The 7,223-nt window shown below is 30.6% G+C and overlaps 1 protein-coding gene across 2 annotated transcripts in view; it reads left to right on the top strand.

The window, feature by feature from the left end:
• The first annotated feature begins 1,239 nt into the window (after positions 1 to 1,239).
• The window catches only part of LOC127725800 (arrestin domain-containing protein 17-like), a 54,883-nt gene continuing 48,899 nt past the window's right edge, over positions 1,240 to 7,223 (top strand). Inside the window, exons 1-2 of one of the 2 annotated variants that reach the window (XM_052233087.1) lie at positions 1,240 to 1,359; positions 1,615 to 1,697. The gene's annotated coding sequence lies outside the window, so the exon portion shown is untranslated. The other variant, XM_052233088.1, reaches the window with a different exon arrangement.

Genomic DNA, 7,223 nt, shown 5'->3' with positions numbered 1-7,223 from the left:
TCTTTTGTTTTTTATCACATAGAAATTATCTTATTTTGTATTGTTGGTTTATTTTATTCTCTTTTGTTAGTTCTGATGATATTGTTGAATTACATATATACTTTTCAAAAGAAATTTGAAGTGACCTTCACACAATGTGTGGCACAGTGTACCTAGATAAATAGAGAAATTAACGGAAAAGGTTAATGTTTGATCCAATAGTTAACAGATGTCAAATGTCAAACCTAAAGAACAGTCCATGAGGAAGAATACTTAATCAGTACAGTTGGTGACAGTCATTATTTTGTGTTCAGTAAAGAATGCCGACATTTATAGAAGAAATATATGTGAATTAAAACCTTGAGTAATGACGTAAAGACTATTAAATATTCAATTGTTGCTGTCAGAGGGGGAAAATTACTACTGTAGCCTAAGTGCTATATGATATTTATAGTACTGTTTACCTTATAACTTTATTATGAAATTTGTTGAAGAAAGTCGATTTTTCTTTAGATTTAATTGAGCACACTGGTTAGAGTCTGTATTGAAAAAACAGAAGATGAAATCTTCAAATAAGTTCAAAATTCATTGAGAAATGAAATCAAATAATAACTTAACAAAAAAGGATCAGTTTAGATTTTTTTGTGGACATTCTGTCATTCAAGACATAATTGTTTAGCTGGACTAAAAAAAATAGCTGTTTCCTGAAAGAAGAAAAAAAGAAGTATTTTCTGTCAATAAATGCTGCTTGATTTACATCTGAGACAAAATTCTTTAGTAATTAATAGATTTTCATGTAGTCAATTAGAAATAATTTGGGTTGAAAGTATAGATTATAAAACACATGATAGTAATCTACATCTTTTGCTCATAAACGCTAAATGCTGAATGCTTGGCAGAAAAACAGCAATTCCAGGGTGAAAATTTTGGTTTGACCTGGACAGAGTTCTACCATAATTCTCAAAGTCACTGACTGAAATTGAACAGTCTTTTACATTACATGACTGAGATAGTACATGCAGAATGTGCTTGATTCAATGCTCATAACAATTGACTTCAAATTAAACTTAATTGAGTGGGTAAGATAGGTCTAAAGAATTGTAAATTCTTAAGGTATATAGTTAAATTTCAACTATAATTATATATATCTTCATTTTCAATTTCAAACTTTTCTTTTCAATTTAAATGTCTTTGATCTTGTCAGCGTGAATAATTATAACCTAACTAATATATCTTGCATAACAAAGTGTGACAAAAGAAGAATAACTATGTCATATTTATTATCTATTTATTATTATTATGTTAGTATTATAGCATGTGTTGTTATGATAGGTATTGTTTACGTGTATGACCTAACGTGTATTCATTTCCAGTGAACAAGTAAGCATTCAAATAATTATAATGATTTATAGCGGACAACTTTGCAGTTTTTATCTTAATTAGAAAACAGGTTAATGTTTATAATCTAAATTTATCAAGTTTTTTATATCCTAGTTTATTTTGAAAATTTAATGGGTTAAGAAATACAAAACTTAATTAGAAATATCTATATATATATATATTTTTCAGATGGGAAGTAAAAATTTGATGGGTTAAGAAATATGACACTTATAAATATGTATGTTTTTTTTTCAGTTGGGAATTAAAAATTTGATGGGTTAACAGTAAACTTGACAACTCTTTGTCTTGGAATAATTTTGTTTCTGTCGGAAAAACAGGTAAGAAATTTTATCATGCATTAAGATTTTATTATTATCCCCTGCCCCCTTTCCTTTTTTTTAAACACAGGTATAGGATTTATTGTACTTACATGAATCTTGGTACATTGTGAAATCCTTATGTGAAGATGAGCATATATATACCTTTTTAGTTTATTGAGTTTTTCCAGTTTTACCCTTTCCTTGAGCAGTTAAGACTTTTCTAATACTATTACTATAATTATTTCAATACAAAAACTTTATTTTTAAATACATATTGCCCTTAAGATGCTTTGACTTTATAAGGTCCAAGCTAAAATCATAGTAACCTTGCTGAAGTGAATAATGTTCTATACAGCAAGTCTGAAACACATCAAACAAAACATATCTATTTTGAAGAAAACTTGCAAACTGCTCTGTGCATATTGTATGACTATGTAGATAATGTGATGTCAAGGCTCTGTCCCTCTTAAATAACTACCTGTTTATAATTTTAGTTTTATCTTATACAGTCATAGATGGAAATCATAAAGTAGAGGTACAGATTTGGTCAAGTACAACCTTTAGGAGCACTGACCTTTGTAGGCCTCAGACAATTAAGCTTTAAATACAGGTCAAGACTTTCAATGTTATCACATTTACACTTTAAGGTCTATAATGGTCTATACAGTTGTGCAGAATGAAAAATAGCAAAATTGGGAAAGGCTTGCAGCGTGCATTTAAAGATATATTTTTAAAATGATATAAAATTTTAGCATAAAACAGAACCTTTTCATCATACAAGTTCCCCAGAAAGGCTATAGTTTAGGCTTGATCTGCGCTGAACAAACTGTTTCTCAGAAATGAGTTTGGTAGGCTTTGCAAGGTTACTACATACCATGAAATAAATATAGAGCTTTAATGATATAGACACATCAACCTTTAAAGGGTTAGTATCCTATGAATTGTTATAATTTTGTGAAATTTAAGAAACAAGGGGGTTTTGTTGCTGATAACTTTACCTTTCTTTTGAGGCCCATTATATTTCGATGCTTTGTCTGTAAGACTGTCTGCCTGTGGTGAAAATTAATTTATATAAAAATCAGGGGGGGGGGGAGGAGTCAAGTACCATAGCAAGAAGATGCCCAGAGAACTTTCAGTAGAGCTGTACTTTACTGTAAACCAATATATTGGTGAGGAATTTATTTTTCGCAGCATTCCTAAGTAGTTGGATAACACTAATATAAACATGTTGTTGTTAGTATGTCAAATTTGGATCTTCTCTTACATGAACAAATGAACAAATTAGAAATCTAATATAAATCGGTGTGAAATTGCCTGAAAAGGGCTAAACACAAAACAAGTTTACATAAAGTATATGGATTGGTGTTTTTATACCACAAAGAGATCTGTAAAAATTACTGCAGTGATATAGAAATTTCATCATCTGTTGCAATAATACAAAATGAATACGTACGTAGCCCAGATGATAAATCATTATAAATATATATATGTTATAGAAAATGATAATAGATTTGATCCTGATTATCATTGCTACAAGCTATTCATATCTTTTTTTTTGTATATATCTGCCATTTGTTGCAACCTGTTGTACAAAAATCTGATAGAAATGTACATTATGAATTACATTTTAAATATTAATGGCCAATAATAAGTTATTTTATGCCTTAAGCACTGAAAAACTTAATGATATATTGTAATAATGGGATACCCAGTATAATTATAGGATCAAAGTTGGCTGAATGCAAAGTTACATACATCATATTACATGTACATCTGTCCTTTCAGTGTAGTCTACTAATTAAACATTTAGTGATTTAATTGTTTGCTATAAATTTCCTGACGTATATATATTCGAAACTTTGTACTAAGCATTTTCCTTAAAACCATGAGTGAAACAGATTCTAACACCTTTACCACAGCGACAACAATAGGTATCCACTCTCAATAGTTTAGATTTTAAATTTTAAAATACTATTTCATTTTAAAGTTTGAAAATTTAACTATCTCAAGAAGATTAGTATCTTAATAATCAATAGTTAAGTGTTGTAGAAGGTCGATGTCAGATATATTGTGGTATGGAAATGCCTTTAAAATAAAACACCCTACAGCTGTAATATTGCATAGGCTATTAAATTTCACTTCCGTAAGGCGAAGTATATGTAAAGGGTCGTATTTTGAGATATAAAAGTTTGAAGGGAATAATCACATGTTTCACCATCTTTTAAGTAAATTCTATACATTTAAAGATCTGTCCACAACTTTTTAATTGATGCATCTCTGGAAGTATAAATACTACATTTATCATTTTTTTCAATGTACAGTTAATTTTCAATGAGTTTCTAAATGCATTCAAAGTTTCATAAAAGGCTGAAACACTGCCAAATCCTGTATACATGTATTTCCTTCTCTTTTGGGGAGTCATAGCCCTTAATAACACCTTTTGGATGATATGAGTTTATTCAGGTTTTATTGTAATATTTCTTTGATAAGGGATGGGATGTGGTATACTATGTTATGTGACTTATGGCAAAGGTACTTTACTGTATTATTAACAGGGAATGTGATGTGGTAAACCACCGGATTTATGGTACCAAAACCTCCAACTTCAGGTTTACTTCACCCTTGGGGAGTTATAGGCTTTTTCATTAATGAAAGACAGGGTTCACCCACAAACGCCTTCAATAATGAAGGTCCACCAATTCCTGTACATTATAATTAACATATAATACAGATACATAAGGTACTTGGACTGTTTAAACATAAAAAGGTGAAATTTTGACTGAAAGGAAATTGAATTAAAAATAGATAGAACTTCACAAGACATACTAAGAGCTCTCTGAAGCCAAACATGTGATCAATGTAGCTGTAACAGAAAGTGTTTAGTAATTTATAAGTTTGGTGAATACATGTACCAGAATTGAACTTACCATTATTAATAATTCAGACAACAGTTGGTCTTAACAATTTGTATCGATCACCTTACAAGGTATGTCAAGTATGCTTATGTAGCATTCTTATAGAAAAAAAAACATGTTACAGATATTTAATGAATATTTTTTTTAGATTATTTGTAAAACATTTTCTAAGTAACAATTGCGAAAAAGCTTTTGCAATAAGACATCTTTGATTATCATTATAAATAGCTTTCTTAGGTTAATAGGTTATTTTTATTTTTATCTTGAAAGTTTCAATTTGAACAGCATTAGGTTATTTTTATATTAATGTTCAATTTGTATGAAAGAAAATTAAATTATGAATTAATGAAGAAGTGACCTCTTGCATTACACTGTTGAACATATATATGGTTTCTGAACAGTGTCATAAGAGTGGTCATTTCTATTCTACATTTATCAGTTGTTATAGAACTGCTCAGGTAAATCCAATGGTAAAGTCACCTGAAACATAAGCTGTTGGCTTACTTGAGCAAAACTGACTTCTGTAGTCAACAGTTGTTTAAATAGCTCTAGTCTAGAAGAAATCGAAATTTAACAGATCTGTTGCAAGAAAAGTATTTCATGGTTTAAAAAAATATCCTTATTTTAATTACTGCGTAAAATTGTTGTTGGGTTTTTTCAGGCAGTAGGTGATGCCCGATAGTTTTGTCATAAAGTGAAAAATATTGTATATAGATATAAGGAGATGTGGGGTGTATATCAATTAGACTGCAACCCAACAAACAATTGATCAACATCTAGATGCCAACATATTGTCCTCAACAATAGACACAGGACAGGTGTATGTAAAATAAGGCAACCTCTTCATTGCCAAAATTTTTGATAAGTTCTACATTAGTACATAATGATCTGTCATCAACACCGAAATCTCTAAATAACAAAAAGAGATTAAGATATGACACAAGACTACCAATGACAAGATTCCTGGTCGGGAACAGTTACAAATACATGTGACAGGGTCAAACTATAAACAACAAGAGCAGTAGTAGACTAAGAACACCTAGCCAACATTACAGTATCCCAAGTTACAAATTATAGCACAGTAAGTAACATTGATATATACTGAGGAAAATAGTTTGACAATAATTGGTAGATAAAATAATTACTGGTCTATTTATGTCTAACACAAGCTATACTCAAAATATATCTCTCTCCCATGAGAAAAAGATGAAGATAGAATGCTTTGATGGATAAATGGTTTATAAATGATTTAATTCTTGGTTACTTAAATATTTAATCTTTTTATTTTATAATTTACAAAGAAAGAAATGTGCAGAAACTTTTGCTAATTTTATATAAAAAGACACTGTAATTTGTAATTTACACATTTTCCCATAAAAATTATGGATGACGCATAATGTTACAAAACAAAAAAGCAAAAAAATTAGATTGACTTTCATTGATTTTTAGCTTGCCTTAAGCCAAACAGGACATTTGAGCCATTACCATCACTTTATGTCTGTCATCTATCCATTACCTTCAACTTTATAAAAAATCTTCTCCTCTAAAACTACTGGGTCTAATAATAACCAAACTTTTCCGGAATGTTTGGACACTCTTTTTGGAGTTATTGTCTCTGAAATGTTCATTTTTGTCTAGCCTGCGACTTTTGTCGCAGAAAGCTCGACATAGGGATAGTGATCCGGCGGCAGCGTTAACTAACTTCTTAAAAAGCTTTATATTTTAGAAGGTGGAAGACCTGGATGCTTCATACTTTGTATATAGATGCCTTATGTTATGAAGTTTCCGTCTGTCACATATCCATTGTCCTTGACCTCATTTTCATGGTTCAGTCACTACTTGAAAAAAAAGTTAAGATTTTTTGTAATGTTAAGTTCTCTTTTATTATGAGTAATAGGATAACAATATTTGGTATGTGCGTACCTTGCAAGGCCCTCATGCCTGTCAGACAGTTTTTACTTGACCTCGACCTCATTTCATGGATCAGTGAACAAGGTTAAGTTTTGGTGGCCAAGTCCATATCTCGGATGCTATAAGCAATAGGTCTAGTATATTTGGTCTATGGAAGGATTGTAAGGTGTACATGTCCAACTGGCAGGTGTCATCTGACCTTGACCTCATTTTCATGGTTCAGTGGTTATAGTTAAGTTTTTGTGTTTGGTCTGTTTTTCTTATGCTGTATGCAATAGGTCTACTATATTTGGTGTATGGAATGATTGTAAGGTGTACATGTCCTTTTGGCAGGTGTCATCTGACCTTGACCTCATTTTCATGGTTTAGTGGTCAAAGTTAAGTTTTTGAGTTTTGGTCTTTTTTCTAATACTATATGCAATAGGTCAACTATATTTGGTGTATCGAAATATTTTATGTCAGTCTCACAGGTTTTATTTGACCTTAACCTCATTTTCACGGTTCATTGCTCAGTGTTAAGTTTTTGTGTTTTGGTCTGTTTTTCTTAAACTATAAGTAATAGGTCAACTATATTTGTTGTATGGAAGGATTGTAAGCTGTACATGTCTGCCTGGCATGGTTAATCTGACCTTGAACTCATTTTCATGGTTCATTGGTCAATGTTTAGTTTTCTTGGTTTAAGTCTGTTTCTTAGAAACTATATAAGCAATAGGTCAAC

This window comes from Mytilus californianus, unplaced genomic scaffold (genome assembly GCF_021869535.1).
Source record: "Mytilus californianus isolate M0D057914Y unplaced genomic scaffold, xbMytCali1.0.p SCAF_15, whole genome shotgun sequence".
Lineage (NCBI taxonomy): Eukaryota > Metazoa > Mollusca > Bivalvia > Mytilida > Mytilidae > Mytilus > Mytilus californianus.
Note: the sequence above shows the minus strand (reverse complement) of the source record. Positions and strands in the feature narration are given on the sequence as shown.